The sequence below is a fragment of the Nomascus leucogenys genome, chromosome 6 (assembly GCF_006542625.1).
Source record: "Nomascus leucogenys isolate Asia chromosome 6, Asia_NLE_v1, whole genome shotgun sequence".
NCBI classification, from domain to species: domain Eukaryota; kingdom Metazoa; phylum Chordata; class Mammalia; order Primates; family Hylobatidae; genus Nomascus; species Nomascus leucogenys.
In genome coordinates, this window is record NC_044386.1 from 85252874 (window position 1) to 85279965 (window position 27092).

Here is a 27092-nt window from a genome sequence, read left to right on the forward strand (position 1 = left end):
CAGCTTCAGAACCCATCTCCTGGTCCGGCCATTCTCTTCCAACCAAATGGCTGCCCTAAACCCCCCTCTCCTGTATTGAAATTCCGGAGCCACAAGCTGTTTACATCCCTCTTTGCTAAGCTCTTGGTCGGCTGCCTGTTTCTGTTCCTTTCTGCCGGGTCCTTTCTTTTCCCGTCTGCCACCCCTCTTCTCTGTGACCCTACCCCTCTTCTTGGGACCTGCGGGACTCAACCCATTCCAGCTCCCATTTCTCTAGCTTTCCTGCCCCCTTCTCCCTCTTCCCTACACGCATTGGTTTTCTCACCTTTTGCATTTCACTCACTCTCTGGGAATATTTCCTCTAACTCCCTGCCCCTCCCCTGGCTCCATCTCCTTGTCACCCTTTTCATCTCTTCCTCATGCTTCTTCCTTTCAGTAATGCCTACGCCCCCTGGTTGCTTCAGCTTCAGTTCAGTTTCATTACTTTCCAAGCAGCCAGCTTCAGAAGGAGCAGGAAAAAGAAAGGCTCCCCTGGGAAGTAACAGACAGCCTTCAAGATCTTTACATGTAATTAAATGTTTCAAAGAGAGATAGCTGAGCCCGTTTTGCAGAAATTCACACTCTATGGGTACGGAAAGGGGCTGAATAGCAGAGCCCCAGAGAGGTCACCCAGCCTGCTGCCACCTTTCACTCTGACCCTCACCTGATGCATACGGGACACACGATAACACGATGTCCTCAGTTATAGCCTCATTCACTCAAATTCTGGGGTGAAAGTGGGGTGTGGAGTTCAGGCATGGACAGGCACACATAATGTTCTGGGAGAAGTTAGATGGAAAGAATGATTGCTCCCAGCTAAGGAGACCAGGCAAGACTTCTTAAAACAGAAGCCATCTCAAGTGGGCTGTAAAGGATGTCTCACTTGTCTGCCTAATAGGGTGAGCAACCATCTTGCTTTCAGCACCGAAAGTTCCACATTCTGGGAAATCCCTCAGTCCTGGGCAAACTGGAATGGCTGGTCACCGAGATTATCTGTTGCTGTTTGTGCTCCAGGTTTCTAGGGTTTAGACACTCAGAGAGGAAAGGGGGCAGGTGAGTGGGACTGGGAAGGTGTCACTGAGGTAGGCTCAATATAAGCAAAGATACAGTGGCGTTCAAGTGTTGGGTGTGTACAAGGGTACAAGGTTCCAGTGTGGCCAGTAAGTGCATGTGGTCTTTGGGGGCTGAAGGTTGGTGGAAGGATCAGCCCCACCAGTCCCCGACATGTCCCTCCTACCTGCTGACCAAGGTCAAGTGGTCAATGCCATGGAGCCTGCCCATCATCCTTTAGCAGACAGAATCACCAAGGCCTGGAACTCCCATTACCCTATCTTGGTTCATCCCTTCTTCATCTGTGCCCCAAGTATTCACACACACAAACTGAACTACCAAGTTATGAGTGAGTCTCACCCTATATTTTCCACCTGCTATTACAGTGAGTAAAGCAAAAATTAAGTCCATTTATAGCTACAGCCTCCACTCACATTGAAAAAGGTTCACAGAAGGCTGGACACCTGTAATCCTAGCACTTTGGGAGGCCAAGGTGGGTGGATTGATTGAGGTCAAGAGTTCAAGGCCAGCCTGGGCAACATGGTGAAACCCCATCTCTGCTAAAATACAAAAAATTAGACGGGCGTGGCAGTGTGCGCCTGTAGTCCCAGCTACTTGGGAGGCTGAGTCAGGAGAATTGCTTGTACCCGGGAGGCAGAGGTTGCAGTGAGCCGAGATTGCACCACTGCACTCTAGCCTGGGCGACAGAGCAAGACTCCGTTTCCAAAAAAAAAAAAAAAAAATGCTCACAGGACAGACAGTGACTGAGTATCCAGCAGTCCAGCACCTCCTACCTCATCCTTTCTTTGGGACACACACTCAGTGAGCAGAAGGACTGGCAGAATTATCTATGGTACCATTTCTCTTTTAGTTGCCAAGCACATGTAGTTGAATTCACATAGCTTATTGTCCATATGTTGTGACTCTATTATGATAATGACAACCACATTTTACTTATTTATTTATTTATTTATTTTGAGACAGAGTCTCGCTCTGTTAGGCAGGATGGAGTACAGTGGTGTGATCTCGGCTCACTGCAACCTCTGTCTCCTGGGTTCAAGCAATTCTCCTGCCTCAGCCTCCTGAGTAGCTGGGATTACAGGTGTGTGCCACCACGTCTGGCTAATTTTTGTATTTTTAGTAGAGATGGGGTTTCACCATGTTGGCCAGGCTGGTCTCAAACTCTTGACCTCAGGTGATCCACCTGCCTCAGTCTCCCAAAGTGCTGGGATTACAAGCGTGAGCCACCACGCCCAGCCAGACAACCACATTTTAAAAGCTCCCTGTGTGCCAGGCACCATCCTAGAAGTGCTACGTACATGACTAAAATTTAATCCTCACAACTGTGTAAGTTAAGTTTTCTTATTTTCGCATTTGACAGTTGGAGAATACACGGTCAGAGAAGTTAAGTGATTGCCTGAGGTTACAGCAAGAGCAAGCCCAGGTCTCCTGGTTCTAGCTCTCCCCACTGCAGGTCTTTGGGACACTTTCTGGAGGATGAGTCCAAGGAGTGAAATTTAGAGGTGGCCTTGGGGACAAGGTGGCAGCCACAAAGCACAGATCAGGGATACCACAAAGACTAGCCACTTCTTCTGTGTTCATCACTGTGAACCACCCCAGGATCCAGCACAAAGAAGTTCCTTCCTTTGTTGGGGCTGCAGTTACTGCCCTGAGACCTTGGTTCTGTATGAAACTGTTGGAGCCAAAAGGCAGTTTGTTCTCAGTGCATCCCAGGGCATACAGTTATGCTTTGCTTATCAAACAACCTCTGTTCTTTCTGGCACAGCCAAAACCCAGTAGGAAGCAAAACTAGCCGCCTGATAAGGAAGCCAGAATATTGTCATAAAGTCCACATGGTAACACTTGGGTGTTTTCATTCTTCTGCTTGTCTGTTCAAAAACATTTACCAAGGACCTGCTACTGCCAGAAAGCACCCTGCCCTATTGGGGTGCACAGTCTAGTGGGGGCAGAAATGCTGGAGCCGCATTCATGGTACACTACGAAAGTGCTCTAATGAGGGCGGCTCAGGGCATTATAGAAGGACATGTAAACACAATTCTATTAAGCCTGGCACTCTGCTTTCTCACAACACAAACTGGCATGTGAGTGTGTGTGTATATGCACATGTGTATGTTTGTGTCTATATATATATATATATATATATATATATATTTTTTTTTTTTTTTTTTTTTTTGAGACAGAGTTTCGCTCTTGTTGCCCAGGCTGGAGTGCAGTGGCGCGATCTCAGCTCACTGCAACCTCCGCTTCCCGGGTTCAAGCGATTCTCCTGCCGCAGCCTCCCGAGTAGCTGGGATTACAGGCACCATGCCCAGCTAATTTTTTGTACTTTTAGTAGAGACAGGGTTTTGCCATGTTGGCCAGGCTGGTCTCAAACTCCTGATCTCAGGTAATCTACCTGCCTTAGCCTCCCAAAGTGCTGGGATTATAGGCGTGAGCCACTGCACCTGGCCAATGTCTGCATGTTTTATGGGGGCTCCTAAAAAGTATGTGAGCAAGAGCTCTGTGTCATAGTAAGAAACTATGGAAATAGGAAACATTTATAGATGGAAAAAAGCAAAGCAACTTGGAGCCATTAATATAGGGGAAAATAGCCTCTCATATCTAAATTGACAGGAAGAAGTTACATTCAATTTAGAATATTCTGATTAAGGAAGCAGAGAAGTGTGTAATTCATTCCAGAGAAATTTCCCCCCAGAGTGATTAAACAAAAAAAACAATGTTAGGGTTCACAGGGATAAGCTTCAGTTATCTGGAAAATTCACTTAAAACACCCCATTCCCCAGCAATGACAGAGAAATGAGGCAGAGCTGCAGCGAGTCAATTATCAACTCTGCTGAAGGTGACTAAAAACTACCGTCATTATAATTACAAGAGGACTTTGCATTCTTTCACAGAGAATCGAAACTCTTACCAGTTTGGCCTTGGAATGTCACCCCTCACACATTTCTTTTTTTCTGTCCCAGGCTCTCCTTCCTAATTATATTGGGCTTTGGTTGATTTTTCTTTTTTTTTCTTTTTTTTTTTTTCGAGACAGAGTCTCAACTCTGTTGCCTAGGCTGGAGTGCAGTGGTGCAAACTCGGCTCACTGCAACTTCTGTCTCCTGGGTTCAAGCAATTCTTGTGCCTCAGCCTCCCAAGTAGCTGGGATTACTGGCTGATTTTTTAAGTGGCTAGATTGCCTCTAGGCAGCTACTGAGGGCTGAAGGGCACCCAGAAGTGTGCGGCCCGGCTTGTTCTGTTCCTTGAGGCTGGGCAACTCACCCCCTTCCCCTGCTGACTGCTTCAGACTTTGGGGTCCAGGCTTAGTGTGCCCCTGGGTCCCCAAGAGGGGAAATGGCTTCACCACTGTCTTCTTCACTGACAGGCTTTTAAATTTGTAACTACAAATTTAAAATCAGGCAGTTACTAATGCCAAGTCATGAGATAAAGGTGCAAAGTGAATTTTCTCATTTAATTCTCACAACAACCCATAATAATAGCACCTACTGCAGATGGACATGGTATGCTGGCAGCCAGCCTGGGCTTAAACAGCCAGCCTTGAAAATCCACAAAGAGGTGAGAGCAGAGACTGATTTTCCACAAGTGCCTTTGTCAGGGACTGGTTTATGTGTGAATGGTGGGCATAGGTCCTAGGTTTTCCATGACTGGCCCTATTTCCCATAATTTTATTCTCTTAAGAGTATCTATTGTTTACTCAGATTTTTTTTCTATTGTGGTAAAAGATATATAGCATACAAATTTCCATTTTAATCATTTTTAAGTGTGTAATTCATTGGCATTAATTACATTCACAGTGTTGCACCAACTATCAGCACCATTTCCAAACTTTTTCATCACCCCAAACAGAAAAACTCTGTAGCCATTAAGTAGTAACTCCCTAGTTCCACCCCTACCACACTGGTAACCTTTAAGCTTCTTTTTTTATTATTTTTTTGACAGAGTCTTGCCCTGTCACCCAGGCTGGAGTGCAGTGGCGTGATCTTGGCTCACTGCAACCTCCACCTCCCAGGTTCAAAGGATTCTCCTGCCTCAGCCTCCTGAGTAGCTGGGATTATAGGCATGCACCACACCATGCCTGGCTAATTTTTGTATTTTTAGTAGAGACGGGGTTTTACCATGTTAGCCAGGATGGTCTCGATCTCCTGACCTCGTGATCCGCCCGCCTTGGCCTCCCAAAGTGTTGGGATTACAGGCATGAGCCACAGTGCCTGGCCTTTTTTTTTTTGATGGAGTCTCGCTCTGTCACCCAGGCTGGAGTGCAGTGGTGCGATATCTGCTCACTGCAACTTCTGTGTCCCAGGTTCGAGTGATTCTCCTGACTCAGCCACCTGAGTGGCTGGGACTACAGGCGTGCACCATTACACTCAGCTAATTTTCCTATTTTTTTGTAGGGATGGGGTTTCACCATGTTGGCCAGGCTGGTCTTGAACTCCTGGGCTCATTGATCTACCGGCCTCGGCCTCCCAAAGTGCTGGGATTACAGACATGAGCCACTGCACCTGCCCTCTGTCTTTATGAATTTGCCTGTTTAGATATTTCTAGATTCTAAATGGAATCATACAATATCAGTCTTTTGTATCTGGCTTATTTCACTTTGCATAATATTTTCAAGGTTCATCCATGTTGTAGCCTGTATCAGGACTTCATTCCTTTTTATGACAGAATAATATTCAATTGTATGGACAGACCACATTTTGTTTATCCATTCGTCTGTTGATGACACTGAGTTGTTCCACCTTTTGGTTATTGTCTACAAGACAACAGTGAACACTGGGATATAAGTATCTTTTAGAGTCCCTGAAGACAGTTAATTAAAGGGACACAACTAAATATGTTTTGATGCCGTTATGGACTGTACTAGGAATAATAAATAATGCGGCCGACCATGACTTTTCTGACTTCGCTACTGTATAGGAAGGTTTAGGTGCCTGTGCCCAGTCTGCTGCATTAGCCCTGGAGTCTCTCTGGGCTGGAGGAAGACAGGAGCTAAGGTGTGTCCTTCGTTTGTGATTACCCTTTACTTTCCCCACATCCACTATCTCAGCGGGACACGAGAAGAGCTGTCAGCAGTGCTGATGAAGGTGCCTGGCCAGTCCTTCTCCCAGCTACCAAAGAACCCCCTCCCAGCTGCTTGTAGGATTCACTTCTTCAGAGAGTGGTTCTTGGCCTGGCTGCAGATCAGCATCACTGGGGCAGTTTTAAGAAACACTCTTGCTTGGGCTCTACCCATGGCCATTCCAAATGAATTGGTCTAGGGTGGTAGGGCCCAAGCATAGGTCCCTTGAAAAGCTCCCCAGGTAAGAACTCTTTTTTCCCATGATCTCTGTTCTCACTGGTCCTCTCAGGGAGATGTGCAGGAGGATGCTGGGCTGGAGGTGGGGTGGGAGAGAAGGTTAGTCCTTCCCATTCCATAGACAGGAATCCTGAGACCCAGCAAGGAGGAGGAGTCAGCCTCTGAATTGAAGGTCAAGGGATGGAAACGAACCTGGAAGCCACTGTCCCTGAGCTGCCCCAGCTTGTACTAAGGACTGGGCCAAGGCCCCTACCTCCCTTCTCCTCTCCAGCAATGGGAAGGCCTGATTTTGATGGAGTCTTGCTCTGTCCCCCAGGCTGGAGAGTGCAGTGGTGCGATATCTGCTCACTGCAACTTCTGTGTCCCACGTTCAAGTGATTCTCCTGCCCTCCCAGAAAGGTCTGTGGCCCCCCGTCTCCTACCCCACCCGCAGAAGCAGCAGCGAGAGCTGACAGGTCACGGGATTGCTCCTAAGTTTACAAAGCAGTAGGCAGGGAGGCAGAGATAGAGCAGCAGCCGCCGGAACCCATTCCGGCTGATAAATAAAGTGACTTCCCAGTGAGCGAGGCCATTTGTCAACTGACTTGCCCCAGTAAAAGCACAGTCAAGTTCTCCGAGGCTGAGCCCCTCCACTCTTTCCAGGCCTAAGCTGCAATTCTGAGGGAGCACTGAAGGATGGGTCAGAGCCAATGCTGGGCACTCCTGGGCAGCCTGCTCCCCTCTCTGGGCCTCTGATTTTACATCTGTAAAATGACAAGTTTGGATCAGTGGTTCTTGCCTGGAGTAGGTCACCCTCCCCAAGACAGCATCTGGAAATGGGAGAGGGGGAATTTAGGTTGTCGCAAATAATCCCAGGGACAATTGTACACAATTTAGAACTGTATCCTGGCTGGGTGCAATGGCTCGTACCTGTAATCCCAAAACTTTGGGAGGCCGAGGAAGGAGGATCACTGAGATTAGACATTTGAGACCAGCCTGGACAACACAGTGAGACCTTGTCTCTACCAAAAGCTAAAATTATCCAGGTGTGGTGGTGCACACCTGTAGTCCCAGCTACTCAGGAGGCTGAGGTAAGAGGATCACTTGAGCCCAGGAGGTTGAGGTTGCAGTGAGCTATGACTGTACCACTGCTCTCCAGCTGTGCAGCAGAGACTCTGTCTCTAAAAATAAGATGAATAAAATACAAATAAAAAATGCCAGAGATGTCCCCATTAAGAAATACTGGGCCAGATGCGGTGGCTCACACCTGTAATCCCAATACTTTGAAAGGCTGAGGCAGGAGGATAGCTTGAGTCCAGGAGTTCAAGACCAGACTGGGCAACATGGCAAAACCCCATCTCTACAAAAATTATAAAAATTAGCTTGGTGTGGTGGCATGTGCCTGTAGTCCCAGCTACTCAGGAGGCTGAGGTGGGAGAACTGCTTGAGCCTGGGAGGTCTGGCTGCAGTGCACTGTGGTGGCGCCGCTGTACTCCAGCCTTGGTGACATGGTGAGACCCTGTCCAAAAGCAAGCAAGCAAGGGAAGAAAGGAAAGAAAAAAAGAGAAAGAAAGAAAAGAAAAAAGAAGGAAGGAAGGGAAGGGAAAGCGAAGGGAAGGGAAAGGGAAGGGAAAGGGAAGAGAAAGGGAAGGGAAGGGAATGGAAGGGAAGGGAAGGGAAGGGAAGGGAAAAAAGGGAAGGAAGGAAGGAAGGAAGAAAGAAAGAAAGAAACAAACAAACACAGTAGGTAAATGCTGGAGACTCTTCAAGTCCCAATGCTGTGTGATTCTATGCCCTGTTGCCAAATGTCCCCACTTGAGAAACAGGCCAGAGGACACAGGGATAGGAGGTGTGTTTGTATGAAAAAGAAAAATTGGAGGTGGTTACCCGAGCTCTGAGCTGAGCTATCACTCAGTTTCCTATCTTTCTGCCACTTAGATTGTTGGAATTAAATATTAATAGACCAAGGTAGATTAAAACCCAAATCTCCTGACACAGTCCCTAAGCCTAGAAGATGCTGACAGCACAGGATTATAATGATGTATCATTAGCTCTTAGTGATCTATTTATTACACTTGTTACTCGGTGTTACTTAACCACACCATCTATACCTCCCTTAAACCTCCAAGGGGAGGCTGGGATTCACAGAAGCTGCAGCTCCATGTCCCACCCATCTCCTAGGGTGGCAGGGATGGAGGAATGAGCACATGCATGTGGGGAAAACCCTAACCCTGAGAGCTTACCAGGGACCAGCTGCATTCTAACATGGGTTGTTTCCTCTAATTTTCCTACTAATCCTGTGCCAGTTATTCATACCCTGCCTCATTCCAAAGAGGATCTGAATTAAACCATGTGAGATGTGATAATGATTCCATTTTCCAATGAGAAAACTGAGGTTCAGAGACATTAAATAACTAAATCAGGGCTTTTCAACCTCAGCACATTTTGGGCCAGAAAATTCTTTGCTATGGGGAACCATCCTGTGCATTGCAGGGCATTTAGTGGCATCCCTGGCCTCTACCCACGAGGTGCCAGTAGTACCTCCCCAACACACATACACACAATTGTGGCAATCAAAAATGCCTCCAGATATTGACAAACATCCCCTGGCAGTGGGTAACATCACCTGATTGTGAAAGGTGAAGTTGAGAGTCATATATTGGCTTTCTTTACTGCTAGGCTTTAGAAGTCATCTTGTGTACCCTCCACATTTTACAGGTCAGGAAACTGGGCCAGAGAAGCTGAGTGACTTGCCTGTGACCACGCAGCTAACAAACTGGACCGCTGCATTTGAAACTAGCTAGCTGTATCCATCTAGGGCTCTTTGCCTCCCATCACACCAGCTATTACGAGATGAGAGGTTCAATGTCAAACAATTATCAAGCACCTATCATGTTAGGGGCTCAGAAGCCTGCAGTCAGTTTGAGAAACAGACAAGCAAATGGGAAACTGTCAGAACACGGGGTGATGAGAGGGGCTCTGGGCAAGCTGCCTGCTAAAACTGGGGAGGGCGATCTGCTGTCAGGTTAGAGACAAGGAGGCCTGGGAGCGGGCAGTGTCTCAGGCAGCAGGGCAGGAGGGGGAACAAAGGCCATGGGTACATTCAATACCCTGAGCAGAGGCAGTTGCTGCAGCTCATTACCTTCCTCATCTCTATTGCCATAGCTTCCACCACAGCTCCAGGCAGCCAGGTCCATTTCAACCAGGAGTATCACCATCAACATTTCAGGAGGGAGTGGGGAGATTCAGGAACAGTTTTATCAGAGCCGGGCATCTCTCTGCAGATGGCTGAATCGAAACCGACACTGAGCCCCTGCTTCAAATATCACTGCGCCTGCTTGGCACTGTACCATTAGGACCCCGTTCCTCAGGGGCTGCAGGAATCCCTATTAAAATGCAAACAACCCCGTTTGTGCCTCTGTGTGTGGGGGCGGTTAGTCACATCCTGAGGCACTATCAGCCATTAATATCTCAGTTATCTCTTAATATCCAAGTTGCAATTAGCAGATCTGGAAGCCAGATTCAGCAGGGTATGTGTATGTTTATTAACCTGCTTTAGGAGAGAGGAGGTGGGAAGATGGGAAAGTCAAATTTATCAACTTCAGGGACTTTATCAGGGACTTTTTTTTTTTTTTAATCAGCATCTGCTCTGGATGTAGAATGCCACAGTATTGTGTGGACAGATAATGGGAAGGAACAGTAAGTATGAGAGACTTTGCAGGTGTGATCTTGTCCAATTTAAGCCACAACTGCTCAGGATAGCTATAGTTATCCCCCTTCACAGAGGAAGGAACCAAGGGCAGGTGTGGTTAGGTGGCTTGCCCACAACCTCACAGCAAGTGTGATCTCGGGCCTGTTTCTGAGATGAGGACATTTAGGACTTGGGAGGCACCGCAGAGCTGGAGCATTGGAGTTCTTTTATACCTTGTTCAGAAGAAGGTATTGACACCCAGAGAGCCAGACGACCTGTCCAGATCACCCATGAGAGGCCGGAGAGGAGCAAGGCTCCTGGAACTCCTGCCAGGTCTCCAGACAGTGCTGATCACAGAGGCTGGTGCCACCTACCTGCGCTCCCGGCAGGAGCACCCCGCACTGTCCTCCCTGCTGTTCTAGAGTCCAAGTCAGAACTCATGCATCACCCCCAACCTCTGCCCTGTGGCATTTATCCCAGCAGATAAATGCAACTCAGTGACCCCAGCACTTTCACCTTATACTATACAGCAATGAGGTCTGTGAGGCTCGGGGTGAGAGGTAAACTGCAGTGGGCTGTCCCAGAGGGACCCAGGGACCCAGAAAGCTATCTGTCCTTAGCTCTGCTCAAAGCCCTCCCCTCCACCCACAGGCTTTTAATGAAGGCCCAGCTCCCAGCGGCCCAGCTCCTTCTGATCTGTTTGCATCACTGCCTTTGAAGCTTCCCAGCCCCAAAGACCATTTATCTCCACAATTTGCCAGGAAAGCCTCATAAATCATGTCTGTGCACAAAGGAATTACCTCTTTGGAAGAGCCTTTCAAAGGCAGCTGGCAGAGACACCTGGGCTAGCCTTGTTGGTCCTGCACCCTCCCCGATGTGGCCCCCTCACTTGCCTTTTGGGGTCCCTGAGCAAGTCTCAGGCTGTGTGGGGGCGGGTAGGGGAGGGAGAGGGTAGGGATCAAGGGGAATTTGGTGATGCTTCCCCAGCCATGTAGGCTCTGAGGGAAATGAATTCACAGTCGGAGTGGGCAACGGCACTGGAAGTTGTGGGGTCCAAGCCCATTTCCTGTGAGGAGTGAACTCCAGACATGACCATTTTCCCATCATTCCCCTTCCCCACGACTTCCTTCAAACCATGAGGTCTGGTCTGGAGGAGGGAGCCTCTCTCTATCTCTGTCACGGGCTATGGGCAAGGCACCACCTTTCCAGACCTCAGTGTCCCCCTTGGCAAAAAACAGGATCAGGCCAGATGATTGTGTGCCAAGCTGTGCCCATGGAGTTCAGAGGAGTCCTCTGCCTGGAGCGGGGTTGGGCTGTGATGGGGGCCCTGGACCTCCCATCTCCAGGGCTCCAGAGCTGCTGTGTTTTCGACCTGGATCCTCACACAGGGACAAAGCACTAAGCAGCTAAAAGCAGGGAGGGTGTGCAAAAACCTAATTTCTGCCTTTAAATGTCTGTGTTTAATTCCTCTCACACTCAGAAAGTTCTTCCCTAGGTCTCACTGAGGAAGTTCTCGCTGGAAGTTCTTTCTTCTCCATCACACCCTCACTGAGCAGCCACTTCAGGGCCCGGCACCGAGAAGGATGCTTGTGGGGAGGCAGTCAGAGTGGCACTGTTCCTAAGGGACTTTCTGCCTGGCACTGCGGGCCACACCCCCACTAAGAATAAGCAGGAAGCAGAGACAGGAGCAGTGCAAGTGGAGGCTGTGCAGAGGCCCGGCTCCCTGGTAGGCCCACGGAGCATTTTGGAATGAAGGCCTGCCTGACCTGTTGCCCTATTCATGCTGGAGATGGGGGCCTTTCTCACCAGGTGGGAAAGAGGAATGACAGAGGAGTTGTGTTGAAGTGACTCCAGCAGCTTATCTGTGGGTTCACAGGCACGAGGGAGAGGTGAAGCAAGTCAGGGTGATTTGGACCTGGGCACCCCGAGAGTCAGCCAGAAGGGGGCCGTGGGCCAGGGGCAGGAGGGACCTGGGATCCTCCCTCTGGGCTGCTCATCCTGTGAGTCGATGCTGCACCCCAAAGGCCTGGCAGGAGGCTGTTCCCACCAGCAGGTGCACTGGCTCTGCTGATCGTCCAGCATTCACACCACCACTGTTCCAGCCAAAGGGATTCATAGTTGAGCCACCTTTCATTTTGGCAAAGGCAATATCTGGAGCCAACTGGTGCTCCCGGTGCTTGGAGTTGCTTTGGCCTAGGTCTACTAAGAACTGATTGGATGTAGGGTCCAGACTGGGTGGGGCTTAAGTGCAGCAGCTAGAGGTCACAAGAGATGCTGAAGGCTGGGCTTGCTAGAGGTCAAAGTGCATTGGGAGCTTGGGTGTGGTGGGGAAAGGGTTAATCTACCCAGGATGGCCTTGTGTAATAAGTGGGATTTGATTTGGGATCTTGAAGGAGGAACGGGATTCTGATGGGTGGGAACGCAAGGGAAGACAGTCTGAGTGGAGGGGCCGGTAAGAGCACAGGGAGGGGGCGTGCAGGGCTGGCAGGGCAGCCTGGAAAGGTGGGTACACAGCCTGGGTAGGCTGCAGAGGGCCTGGGAAGGCTACATCACTGCTTCCCAAACTCTTCATGGGGAAAGACCAAGTGTGTTGTTTTGTTTTCCAGTCCATCATACTGTCCTCACTGAGTGTGACTCCTATGATGTTCATACCACCTGGGACTCATCATGAACATCTGACAACACCCAAGTTTGTCTATACTCTGCTCAGTGAGAGGAACCCTCCAACCATGTGCGTGGCTGTGACAGCAATGTCAAAATTACTATAAAGGTTGCTAAACGTTTACTCTCAATTTCTTACTTATTTCATCATTGGCCAGTAATAGCCCCTAGACTGCATGTCTAGAGAGCACACTCTGAATAGCACTGGGGGAGGCGCAGGTCAGAGGAGAGCTGAAGAGCCCATCAAGACATGTTTGCAGGTGGTTTTTTCTGCACCTAGGCAAGATTCCTGTCCTTTCTGTCTCCTTCAGGAAGTCCTGTGAACTCCCAGAAGCTGCTGTGCTACTTAAGGGACCAGGCACTTGGGGATGATAAATATAACCAAGGATGATATTCAAATGACTTCCTTACTGGCAGAGCAGGGTGCCCACCAGCTGCCTGGTGGGTTGGCGCCTGCTGGCTGCATTCAGGACATCCAGGGCAGTGGCAGCAAACACACAATGAGCCCTACTATATGTGAAGCACTGTCTGAGTGCTTTACAAGTACTATCTTACTGCACCCTTCCATCATCTCCATTTATAGGTGAGCAAACTGAGGCACAGAGAGGTAAGGGACCTGCCTGAGGAGAGCATCCAGATGTCACCAGAGTCCTGGGGAAGCCTCCACCCTCCCTGCCTCTCACCCCATCTGGGAGTTGTGGACACTGGGGTCCTAGTCCAGGCCCCTTTGCTGACTTTCAGGGTGGCCTTAGGGAAGACACATCCCCTCTTTGGCGTTTAGTTTTTCCACTGTAAAATAAAGACACTAGCACCAGATGCTCCTTGAGATGCCTTCCATCTCTCAGAGTACCTGGGGGAATCCATAGGGCAGGGATGAGAAGAGCACGTCCAAAGCAGGAAAGCAAAGTGTGGGGTGCGAATGAGTACTGGGCACCTCCGCTCACAGCTGCCATTGAATGATAGGCAGAAATAGAATTTCCAAACCAATACAGCAAATGAGCATTTGCCTCACTTTATATAGCCCTTCTTCCAAGTTCTTGTGCAATGAACTTGCCCTTTAAATACTGTAGGAAACTTGCTATTAGCCCTGTTTATCTCTAGCACACTTTTTTTTTTTTTTTTTTTTTTTTTTTTTTTTTTTTTTGTCTCAGATGGAGTCTCACTCTGTTACCCAGGCTGGAGTGCAGTGGTGCGATCTTGACTCACTGCAACCTCCGCCTCCTGGGTTCAAGTGATTCTCCTGCCTCAGCCTCCTGAGTAGCTGGGATTACAGGCGTGAGCCATCACACCCAGCTAATTTTTGTATTTTTCGTAGAGACAGGGTTTCATCACGCTGACCAGGCTGGTCTCGAACTCCTAACCTCCAGTGATCTGCCCACCTCGGCCTCCCAGAGTGCTGGGATTACAGGCGTGAGGCACCATCTAGCATACTTTTGAGCTTCCACAGCACCTCTATGCTGACCAGAGCAAACACTGGCATTCCCACTGGTCAGATGGATAGCCCGGGGCCCAGAGAAGTGAAGCAGCTTGCCCAAGGCCACTGGTCTGGTGAGTCGGACAGTTGAGACCCCAGGTCCACCCAGCATTCTCCATGGTGCCACTTCCCCAGTGGAGTCACTTCACATGGGCCCCACCTATAGGTGGGAAGCACATCGCTTTGGGATTGGGGACTTCCTCAACTCTGTCTTGCTATTTATGTTATTTGTGTCATGGTCCATTTGTCCCCAGGCAGGGGAGGGACTTTGAGAGGATCTCCCAGCTGAGTCTGCCAGTCAGAGGACACTCTATCCATCACGCTGGACAATGACCCCTGGTTTCCCTGGAGAGAGGAGGCCTGAGAGTGAGTGACAAATGGCCATTCTGTCTATTGAGAGTTATTATCAAAGGATGGGACTGGATGCTCCAGGGATCTGCCAGGATGAAGCCGAGGAACGACACTTCTGCTGCGGCAGCAGGAGGTCGGCTTGGCGGGTAATTTACTCATTCACTCAACAAGACTTGATTGCTGTGTGCCAGGCACTGGGGATTGAGTGGGGAATAAAAGCACCATGGTCCTGTCCTGGAACTCACAGCCCAGCAGCAAAGTGAGACAGTAAGCAAAGCAAGGCCTTTATTCCTCTGCTCAAACACTACATCTTTAGAGTCTTCTTGGATTACCCTTTCTAAGCTCTCTCCCCTATCCTGCAGCTTCATTTTTTTCTTTAAAGCACTTATTCTATCTAATATGATGTAATCACTATATTGCCTATTTTCATCCTTTTGTTTACTGTCTGGTATTCTTACTAGAATGTCAGCTCCATGAGGGCAGGGGCTCTGTTTTATTCACTGTTATATCCCCAGCACCTAGAACAGTGTCTGGCATATAGTAGGTGCTCAATAAATATTTGCTGACTGAGTGAATAAATTAACAAGTAAGTATATAATTATAAGTTGCAGTAAGGGTATGGAGGTATAAACAAGAGCTTGATAGAAAACAATGAGAGGGACTTCCTTTCAATTGGGAGGCCAGAGAGGTCGCTCTGAGAAGGTGACCCAGACACTGCGAACCGAAGAATGAGAAGGGGATGGCCATGGGAAGAGCAGGAGGTAAGAAGTGCTTTCTAGGAAGAAGGAAGGGCCTGGGCAGATGTCCCGGGGTGGGGAAAGGCTTGGTAGAGTCAAGGCATGGGCACAGTGCCCAAGGGGTGGGGGGCACTGTGAGGGAAAGGTGGCTCTAGATGAGGTAGAGAAGGCAGGTGATGTGTGGCCACAGCAGGGAGCTGGGATTTTAAGAGCAATGGGAAGCACTTTAAGTGCTCCATCATGAATTCACAAAAGCAGTAAAGCAGGACTTCCCTGTGGCAGGACTTGCAATCCTGGTCTAAGAGGGAGACAGTCCCTCTCTGCAGCTCATCATTGTCCCTGGTAGGCCAGTGCCAGCTTGCTTAGAATGAGAGAGAGAGAGAGAATGAGTCTTTCCACTCCTCAGATTTGTTCATGACACTGCCCAGTGCCGGTGAGATGCACTCCCCTGCCAGGTAAGAAAGACACAGCCAGGGAGGAGCCAGGCGAGGGCAGGAGGAGCAGTTGGGGCAGCTCAGTGCATCCAGGAGATTCAGAAAATGTGCTGACAGCTGTACACAAACCGAGACTTCTTAAATTACAGCGCCCCTCTTTAGGAGCAGCGGAGGCCTCACTAAATATAGTTCCCCTCATTGTTATTTATGTCTCTGGGTGCCAAGCGATGATTCCTGAAATCTTTCTTACCCATCACTAAAAGCGGGTGCTGCGTTTGTCAGAAGTTGGAGACGTAAGAGGGCAGGTCATGGTGGTGGTGGGTTCCCGCATACAGCTGAGAGTTATGGTAGGAGGTTCGGGGGTGTGGGGAGGACCAAAGCCATTCTGGGAGCTGATGGCCTGGTCAGTCACCCAGCAAGGAACACAGCCAGCACTTGAGCAAATGGTGTGAGGTTAATGACCCTTAGGATTTCTCATGACCTCAGGCGTGGCCCGCAGCAGCAGGAGGCTTCATTAAGCAGGACATCCACATTTTATGCTGCTGGAACATCCTGGGAGCTCTTAGGGGTTTGGGACTTTGGAGGGAATCTAATGACCTTCACTTGGTAGAAGTGGCCCAGGCCTCAGCACCCCCTCATTCTGTCTGACGGGGCCCAGCCTCTTCCAAAGGACTAAGCTTGTCCTCCATGTGGGTGTCACTTCTTTTTTTTAAGACAGGGTCTCGCTCTGTTGCCCAGGCTGGCACACAGTGGCACAGACACAGCTCACTGTAGCCTAGACCTCCTGGGGTCAAGTGATCCTCCTGAGTAGCTGGGACTACAGGCACATAACACCATGACCGGCTATTTTTTTTTTTTTAATTGTAGAGATGGGGTCTTCCTACGTTGCCCAGGCTGGTCTCAAACTCCTGAGCTCAAGCCATCCTCTGGCCATGGCCTCCCAAAGTGCTGGGATTACAGGGGTAAGCCACTGCACCTACCTGGTATCACTTCCTTAAAGACCCTGCAGACCCTACATGAGGGGGGCTTCTCCATCCTCTAAAAGCCGCCTTATCCTTAATTAGGCTCAGATTAATGCTTCCTCCTTAGAGAAGCTTCAAGAACCTTCCTGCTTCCTCCACCTCATGTGCCTGCTGCTTTTTGCCTTGGGTTAAGGTGGATGCTGACCCATCAGGCCCCTGAGCTTTGGAATCACACAGACCTGGGTTCAAATCCCACCTCTGCCTCTTACCACCCATATGACCTGAGGAAGCATTCGCTCCTCGGGTCTCAGCTTCTTCATCTCTCCTATAAAATGGGGCTCTTGTGTGCCTGATAGGGTTGTCATCAGGATATGGTACAAAAGTACCTTATTCAATGCCTGGCAAGAAGGAGGTGCTCGGTACTACGTTTCAACAAAACATTCAAGAAAATGTGGAGATGAATGAATGAATAAAGTCAATGATCAAGGCATCATGCGATATGCAAGTAAATTAATTAGGTAGCGGAATTACTGTCAGGATTGACAGTAGGTCATTATCATCATCTGCTGGCTGTAAAAATGCCTTCAGGGGAGGCACTTGGTTTGGGCTTCCCCAGAAGCAGACCCTGAGGTGGCTCCAGGAAGCCAGGAAAAGGAAAGGGAAAGGGGCAGTGCACAGGGAAGGGAAGGGAGATGAAGTACAAGTGCCGCTTAACCCACTGGACCTCTCGGAGACTATGAAGGTCACCGCCTCAGTTATCTCAGTCAAGGACACGGAAGCCAGGGCATTTATCCATCAGCCTCTCTATCCTGTCCTTGGTGAAGGGCAGCTTAGGTGTTGGGTGCTCCCCACTAGCTCTGTGTGTCCTTCTGTGGTGGAGTGACAGATGCTTGTTGGGGGCAGCCTTTGGTGTGTAAAGGTGAGCACCGAGGGGTCTAGGGAATCAAGAGCATCTGCAGGCTGGGCACGGTGGCCCACACCTGTAATCCCAGCGCTTTGGGAGGCCGAGACAGGAGGATGGCTTGAGGCCAAGAGTTCAAGGCCAGCTTGGGCAACATAGTGAGACCCTGTCTCTACAAAAAAATTTTTAAATATTAGCTGGACATGGTGGTACACACCCTAGTGCCAGTTACTTGGGAGGCTGATGTGAAAGGATTGCTTGAGTCCAGGAGTTCCAGGCTGCAGTGAGCCATAATTGCACCACTGCAGTCCAGCCTGGGTGACAGAGAACTGTCTCTTAAAAAAAAAAAAAAAAGCAGAAGCACCAGCTGCAGGGCCCAAGTCTGTTTTGTTCCCCACTGTATACACAATCCCTGACATAACATGCTGTCTGATGTGTATCGGGGGTTGATATTAATATTTGTTGACTCAATGAATAATTCATCAGCAAACTCCATACAGGAAATGGTTAGAGAAGCTTAGGGATGACAAAATGACATGGTCCTCAGGTCTTCACAACCTAGAGTGGAGAGGCGGCGGCACTATTCCACAAGAAAAAAGACAACGGATAAATCACACTAAAAGTGAGAAGCCAAAGCCCCCAGGAAGAGGTGAAGGCACTTGAGGTAGGAGGAGGAGGATAGCCTCAGGGCTGGGAAGGCTTTAGGAGGAGATGAGACTTGGTGGGGCCTGAAGGGAGAGTGGGCTTAAAGGATGGGGTGGGGCTTGGGAGAACAGCATAGGCAAAAGGCTGGAGGCAGAAATGGCATCGCAGGTGTGTGGGAAACACTTGGGCAGGAGACTCTGCTTGGAGAGTCTCTAGGTTCTCTAACCTGTCTGGCTCAGAGTTGACATGTGGGGACAGAAATTTGGCCTCAGAGGACGTCTAGAGTTAGGATTGGGAGCAGCCACCATCAGTGTGTGCCAACAAGTGCATGTTGGAGAGGCTCCCTGCTGCTCTCGGATGCTGCTGGGAAGGCTGGAGAACCTCCACACATCCACACGCCCCCATGGAAGTTTCTCTGTGTCTATTCTATGCAGTGCACAACCTGAACATCTGTACCTCGTGGCTCTGTCTGGCTGGTATAAGGAAGGGAGGAGAGAGGAATAAGAGGCACTTAGAAACTGAGGAAAAATGGACACTTCCCCAGGCTGGAAGGATTGGGAGCCCCTCAGGTCTCCAGCCTCTGCACTCCAGAGCCGGGTAGAGGATGCTGTCACAGCCAAGCATTGGGTTCCCTGGAAGCTAAAATACTAAAATGGTGGTCGTCACTCTGCTGCTCAGCCCCACCCTGGGAGGACAGGAGGCTGAGAAGCGGCTTCCCTGGTGTTTCTCCTCTCTCTCTACCTGTCTCTATTTCCATCTCGGTGGCCTCACTCTCATTTTCACTTCCTTTACTCTGCCCCACTTATCTTTCTCTCTCATCTCCCCTCCCCCTGCACAATGGCTGGGTCCTGAAGAGGTGGAGGTGGGAGGACTAGGTGAGGCTGTCCCAGACTGACATGCTGGGAGATGTAGGGGGGTCGCTGGGAGGCCATTTGAACTGGAAGTTTGAACCAAAGGGGGTCCCAGTGGGCCTCCCCAAAGTGTGGGGTTTTCTTTTCTTTTCCTTTTAAAACATTTCACTTTCAAAGGAAGCCAGGCCCTGAGTGAAAGGAGCAGGATAAACTCAGGTGCACAATCAAAAGGCCTTTGAGCCTGGGCTGAGAGCTCTGCGGTCCTCTCCTCTTCTGGGTCAGGGCTGGCAGGGGGATGGGGGACCTTTCAGTGCCTAATTGGCAGCTAATTGAATACTGGGGGTGGGAAATGGAATCGCCTCCCCTCACACCACAACCCCAAGCAAGTTGTTGGGGATTGGGTGAGCACAGATCTTTCCAACTCAGTGTAAAAGTGGATCTGTTACAGGTTTTCTTGCCTGCGTCTTGGTGGTGTGGAGACAGCCTTCTGTTGCTTAATGAGCTCATGGCTCAAGCTGTCTCCAGCTGCAGAGCTTGCAGAGGATTTCAAGGCAAAGTTAACACTGTAGTTAGTTCTAGCTGGCTACCGGTCATCACTCAGGCTCGAGAGAGAGAATAATCTTATTAAAATGAGCAAACAGGAGGTAGGCTCCTCAGCAGAGCTCTCTAAGGATGAGGACGGGGGTGGGGTCTGGTCACTCACAAAGCCCAGGAGAGCCCCAGACAAGTTTTTGCCTCATGGTTTAAAGTGGACCAAGGAGAACTTGGAAATCACTACTGTAGGGGCCGGGCCTGGCCTGGGCCTGAGCTTGGGTCTGGGCATTAAGGTATAGGGATTTAGAGCATGAGCTGTGGAGGCCAATGGACCTGGGTCAAGTCCTGCTTCTGCAGATGACCTTGGACAAGTTACTAAAACTTTCTGTGCCTCAGTTTCTCCCATCTGTAGAATGTAAATAATAATAGCACTGACATGGTAGGGTAGTTGCAGTAATTAAATGTTTTTACACAGTGCAAGCACACGATAAATGCACAATAAATTGTAGCAATTATGATTATGAAGGACCAGGGCTGAGCAGGCTGTTTGCAGACCTCAGAGTCAAGAGTCCCATAGGTGACTCAGAGAGGATGAGGAGGAGGATGTAAGTATAAAGTATTAGAACTGCAGAACCTGAGCAATCAGCTAGTCCAGTTCTCCCTTTTTGGGGTGAAGGGGCAGAGGTTTAGAAAGGGAAAATGATTTTTTCAAGGTCACAGGATGAACCAGGGCTGAGCCTAGAACAGTTCTCTTAAGTCTAGGCCTGTTTCTTTCTTTCCGTTCTTTTTTTTTTTTTTTGAGATGGAGTCTAGCTCTGTTGCCCAGGCTGGAGTCATGCAGTGGTGCAATCTCAGTTCACTGCAATCTCTGCCTCCCCAGTTCAAGCGATTCTCCTGCCTCAGCCTTCTGAGTTTGCTGGGATTACAGGTGCGCACCACCACGCCTGGCTAATTTTTGTATTTTATTGGAGACAGGGTTTCACCATAGCGGCCAGGCTGGTCTCAAACTCCTGACGTCAAGTGATCTGCCTGCCTTGGCCTCCCAAAGTGCTAGGATTACAGTCGTGAGTCACCACGCCTGGCCCAGGGCTGTTTCTGTCAGAGCATCTGAGCTGAACCACAGTCCTAGATATCCCCCTGTGCTCGTCTTTTCCCTGCCATGTGCCAGTGAGTTGTGGAGGTTTTCCTTATTTGTCATGTTTTTCTTAGGTCTCATGAAAGCAAATTTTCTATCCTTAGGGGTGGCTGAATGGAGGGTGGGGAGGAGAAGATGGCCCGGGATAAGCCAATGAAGCCTGAGAGTTGCCTTATCTGCCAAGCAACCCGACAGCACCAGGAGAAAGAGCAGCCGTGGTGGCCACAGACTGTTGTAACAGGCTCCCAAACCAGCACCCCACTTCGAGCCTCCTCCTTCACCCCACCTCTGCCCACCCCAGAGGGGTCTTTCCAAATGACTAATCTGGTGAGGTCACTGCCCTGCCAACAGCCTCTCCATGGCTTCTTTGTAAATCAAGGTTCAAGTCCAGGTGCATGGCGGCCTAGCATTCAAAGCCCTCAGTGCTCAGGCCCAGCCTTCCCACTGCCCAGTCCCTCCATTAACCCCTTCATGCCCAGGTTCCTGGAAGCCCCTGCCTTCCTGTGCCTTAAACTTCACCAAAACTACTCCTCCTGCTCCTGCACCCACAGTCCTGCTCCACTCCGTCCCATGCTAGACCTCCGACAAGGCAAGTCCATTTGATTTCCCTTATTATTCAGTTATCTTGGCCATGACTCAAATTTCTCATATGGAAAAGGGGGTAGGCTGAGGAACTTTTCCAGTGGTGATTTCCCTGATATTTCCACTTGCAAAAGGGTGACTTGGTATCTTGGAGCTGAGGGGGAGAGCTAAAAAGGCAGAGAAACAACCCAAACACCTGTAAAATGGACATACCAATCCATGTCCCGCCCCACATTGAAAGCTGGAATGAAAGTAAAGATAATAGCTGTAAAAGTGCTTAGGATCACCCCTGAGCTCTTAAGTCCTCCCCCTAGACCTTGTTTTCCTCATTTGTTAAATGAAGGGATTGAAAAAGGTCTCTAGGAACTCTTCTGTCTCTGACATAACTTTCTGGATGAAGGATCTTAACAACCATACAGATGACCCCTGGGAAGAAAGGGAGGATAATTCAACCAGGGAGGGGCACAGAGAGGGGGCTTCAAGTATTTTTGTAATATTTTCTTTTCTTAAAAAGGATCTGGGGCAAATATAGAGAATATTAATATTTGTTCAGTCTGAGTGGTGGGTGTTTTTCATATTATTTTCTCTATTTTCCTGTATGTTACAAATATTTAATAAGTTTAAAAAGAATTTGGTGAGCCTCTTCTCAACAGCCACCATTCCCTGACCTCCTGCACCTCCGGAGGTGCTGTCTCTAAGTGCAAACTATGCATCAACAGAAAGGACTGAATTTGGGGGTGGTAAGAGCCCCACTGCAGGAGGTATTCAAGTAAAGGCCAGATAGGCACTCAATATTGTGGGAGTGAATTCTACAGTGGGTGAAGGTTGGACTCTGTGACCTGAGAGGACCTTTCCAATTTTCAAGCCTTGTAACACCCAGGGCTAGCATATTTCTGCAGGCAGCGGGACCCAGGGTGCTGTCCTAGGGTGCTGTCCTTGGTGCTGAATTCCACACCAATGAAATTTTGAACACAGACGTTGGAAACTAGAATAATAATCTTGTTACTATAAGACACAAATTAAGCCAGGCATGGTGGCACATGCCTGTAGCCCCAGCTACTTGGGAGGCTGAAGCAGGTGGATCGCTTGAGCCCAGGAGTTTGAGGTTGCAGTGTGCTATGATCATGCCTGTGAATAGCCTCTGCTCTCCATCTGGGGCAACATAGCAAGACTCCATCTCTTAAAAAAGAAAAAAAGATACAAATTAATGGTTTAATTTCCAGGACATCCTTGTGATCGAAATGACAGGAGGGGATTCTGGCATTTGTTCTCCTGAAACTTCTTCTCCCACCTCCACTTTCTGCTAGTCAGTGCTTGTTCTTTCACAGCCTTAAACTGAGAAATACAGAACTGGGAGCCAGAAACTCAGAATTGAGTTCAGGTTCAGTCACTGATAGCCTTTGTGACCCAGAACAAATCCCTTCACTACAGTGAGTCTCTGATTCTTCATCTGCCAAGTGGAGATCATTTTACCAGGTGACAGAATGCTAGAAAACATGCTTGTGAAAACACTTAAGTGCAATACTATAATTAGACATTGGCAATACTGATATGATTCGTGCTCCAGTAAGTATGCAGTGGAATGATCTCTCAAGGTGGGAAGCAAAAAAGGCAGTGAGTGTGGAGGCTTGAGTTAAGCTGGAAGAATCCTTGAGAAAGTTTTAAGAAAAATGATCCAGTTGGCCTCCCTATGGGTAAACAAAAACCTTTTCAAATGGTGGCTGGTGACATTTGTAAGCATCACAGACTTTCAGAGTGGAGGTGGGCAGTGACACATCTCTAAGTGGGAAGGATGATGTCACAGCGTTCGTACTCATTGAGCTGAGGGACAGTGTCATCATGTCCAGGAAATGGGGTCCACCAGGGATGGTATAAAGGGTTAGCAGACTGAGGGTCAGAACCCACACTCTAGCCCTGGCTCAGCCACTAACACGTACACGCAGTGAAGAGTAGCCGGGCTCAAGTGCAACTTACCCACTGACTAGCTGTGGAAAGTCATTTCACTTCTCCAACCCTCAGTTTTCTCTAGTGGAAAGTGAGTTTACTAAAATCGGTCCGCCGAAATGGCTGTAAGAGTAAAGCGGAATCAGATGACGAAGGGCTTGTTAACCAGAGGTGCTGTACGATGTTTGGTATTTAATCTTTCTAAGCCTCGGTATTCATCATCTGCAAAGTGGAGACAATAAGACCTGACCTCATAGAGAGGTAAATGGGATAAAGATAAGGTGAGTCGCACGTACACCCTATTTGTTGTTGCTGTGAGGGAAGAGAGGCAGGCTGGGACTAGGGAGAGATGGGAATCAGGATCCCGGGGCTCTGGCTGCTGTTCTAACACAGGGTCTCTAGAATGAAGAATGGGACTCAGTCCCTGCCAGCTCTAATGTTTTATGCACCTAGGCACCAGGCTTTTCCTTGAGTTCCCTGAGCCCACAGAGCTAACGCAGTGCTGGCCTAGAGCCCTCTGAGGGGGATGAGGAGAAGCCAAACCATTCCATTTTCATTTCATCTCTGCTTGGCAGGGCCAAGCATCAAGGTCTGGAGAGTAAACAAACTTTCTCCTTCCCCCATTCTCCACGTGTGGCTGAGCTCTAAGGGCATGGCTTATACATGGTGGGCCCAGGGATTCCAGACAGAGACTGTAGGGCTGTGAATTCCAAATCCTCCTGTTTTGTTGAGCTCCCCGCTCTGGCCTGGCTCGCTCTCTGCTGCTGACATCCTCGACAGGAAAATTAATTGCTACTGTCATTCCGCTTTTTGTTCCAGTCTATATCCCAGGAATAAGAGATCTGAATGACATTAAATAACCTGTATATAAAAGCCCTTTCTAAAGAGCAGTGCAGTGAACATGGAGAGGTGGGCTTTACGGCTGGGAGAGAGCCAAGGGCAGCTCCCTGCTGGCAGCCCCTCCAGTCTCCAAGAAAGGGGAGCCTGCACATGTGGACACATAATGGGAGGGAGACCTTCATGCTTTCCCTGGGAAGCAGAGGAAATTGAGCCCGCTGATCCAGTATTGCAAACAAACACAAGCCCCCTCCCTCTCCCTCACCCAGGGGCTTACCTCACCACATTCTTTCTATTAGCCTGGTTTGAATTCTTCCTCTCTTGGCTCAGTGGCTAACAGCAAGGCTAATTCATGTTCAGATTCAGTGGCTGCACGCTGTTGACCTGCCTGGGGCTGAGGGTCCACTGTGCCAGCACTGAGTGTGCTAACTTAGGAAGACTCATAGGTCAGCACAGGTGTGTCACCAGGCACTTTGGCTAGCCCTGCCTACCACCTTATGTTGATGGCAGCATTTACATGCATCACTAGCAGCATGAGGCTTATGCAGTGTTTAGCCTTAAGCAACAGCCAAGCCCACACTTAGGACAAACTCAGGAAAATAAAGTCACACATGTATACCACGTAGCATATTCCAGAGGCAAGTGAAATGACTCCCCCTCAATCCAAATATTTTGATTCCCTGCTAGGGCTCCGGTCAGGGAAAAGTGAAACCCTGTCTCTACTAAAAAACAAAAAATTAGCCCAGTGCGGGTGTGTGCTCAGGCTGGAATGCTGACCCGGGAGGGCTGAGTGGGGTGGATCACTTGGGACAGAGAGTTCAAAAAAAAAAAAAAAAAAAAAAAAAAAAAAAAAAAAATAAAAGACCAGCCTAGGAAAATGAATAATTCCCTGTGCATGCTAGGGTAAACAGCAAACAAAAGAAATGATGGCCCAGGCTGGGTGTGGTGGCTCACGCCTGTAATCCTAGTACCCTGGGAGGCTGAGGTGGGTGGATCACTTGAGACTAGGAGTTCAAGACCAGCCTAGGAAACATGGAAAAACCTTATCTTTACAAAAAATACAAAAATTAGCCAAGCATGGTGGTGCGTGCTGGTGGTCCCAGCTACTACTTTAGAAGCTGAGGTGAAAGGATGGCTTGAGTCTGGAGGCAGAAGCTGCAGTGAGCTGAGATCGTGCCACTGTGCTCCAGCCTGGGCAACAGAGGTGGACTCTGTCTCAAGAAAAGAAAAGAAAAGAAAAGAAAAGAAGGCACAGAGGGCACATTCTCATTACCCCTTCACCCAGGCAGTGACTACTGAGCATCTGCTAAGTGCCTAGCACTTGTTTAGGCACTGTGCTGCTAGGGGGCAGGGGTGGGCAAGGGTTGGGTGTTGGAAAGAAGCATCAGTATAAACACAGATCAAGCACAGTCCCTGGCTGCATGGAGCTGTGGCATGGTTGTCGGGGTTTCAGGTCCTCTCTGCAGCACCTCTTCCTGCCTCTTCCAAGGAGGATGTATGGGACAGTGAAGTGTCCACCATGCAGACCAAGAGCCCAGGGGAAACACAGGGTCATCAACTCAGAGGCTGTAGAGGTAACAAGAACCACACACTTCACTGTGGCCAGTGGTTTTCAACAATGTTGAAATGATTTTTTAAAATCAGGGAACCCTGTCTTCTAGTGAAACCACAGATAGAACCACAAATACAAGATATACAAAGGTAGAGATGTTGTAGTTGAAGCAGGGATAGGAGTCAGGAAGGGGTCCCTGAGTCCTACCCTCTTGGCCCTTCCTTCAACACTTTTTCTAAGCACAAGGGGAAAACCATCAATTTTCCCAGTGTCACTTGAGCGCTGTGCTAAGTACTAAGTCATTAACGATGAAACACACATGCATGCACACACATACACACACACACACACACACACACACACACAATTACAGCCTAGTCTAACTCCCTTCTTTTAAAGATGAGGATGCTTTTGCCCCCCAGGAGGGACAGTGACTTGCCCATGGTAAAAGAGTTATAGGGCATGGTGGTTCATGCCTATAATCCCAGTACTTTGGGAGGCAAAGGTGGGAGGATTGCTTGAGCTCGAGAGTTCCAGACCAGCCTTGGCAATATAGTGAGGCCCTATCTCTACAAAAATTTTAAAAACTAGCCAGGCATGGTGGCATGTGCCTGTGGTCCTGGCTACTCAGGAGGCTGAGGTGGGAGGACTGTCTGAGCCCAGGAGTTCAAGATTGAAGTGAATCATGATCACGGCACTGCGCTCCAGCTTGGACAACAGAACAAGACTCTGTCTCTTAGAAAAAAAAAAAAAAAGAGTTAAAGGGGCTATAAACTAGTTGCCTGGAATCCCAGTCCAGGGCTCCTTCTATACCATTCTGCCTCTATCTTACCCCATCTCCTCTTCTAGGACCCATGAAATAGCAAAACCTAAATTTCTGTTTCAGCCTGCCTGCCAGGTGAGCTGGAGGCTGCTGAAAAGGAGAGCAATGTAACCTGAAGTTAATAAAAGCTTTTCACTCTTATATTCTAGGAGGAAATCCCTGGTTCATTGGAGTCTGTCTACTTATGGTCTTAATTACTTGAATGTACAACATCTTGCAATCTGTGCCTAGGGACTCTTTGAATTGCAGATTAATATTCAACTAGCTGGAATGATCTTCAGAAGGAGGCTTGTGGTAATTAAGTTGGTTAGAGAACACGTTAACCTTTTTTTTTTTTTTTTTTTTTTTTTTTAAATAGCACATGAGTGCTATAAATTACCAGTAGAGGAAAGACCAGTCCCTTAACAGTACTTCTTGGGAGTCACGGGGGTGGGGAGGGCGCAGAGGAATGCGTGTCATTCTGGGAAGAGGAAGTGTCCTTGGGGATGCTTCCTAGTGGCTGGGAGGCTCTGTCAGGCTGACTCACATCTATGACTCAAGACTTTATTTTCCCCAAGACCGAGTGACCCCTTCCTGGGAGGATAGGTGTCTTAGGGTGAGTGGTAGGGGTAGGTATT

At 48.9% G+C, this 27092-nt stretch overlaps 1 protein-coding gene across 17 annotated transcripts in view; it reads right to left on the reverse strand.

Annotated features, from left to right (window-relative positions):
• MEGF11 (multiple EGF like domains 11) overlaps window positions 1–27092 on the reverse strand; it is a 381359-nt gene that overhangs the window by 87492 nt on the left and 266775 nt on the right. The gene's annotated exons all lie outside the window — the stretch shown is intronic.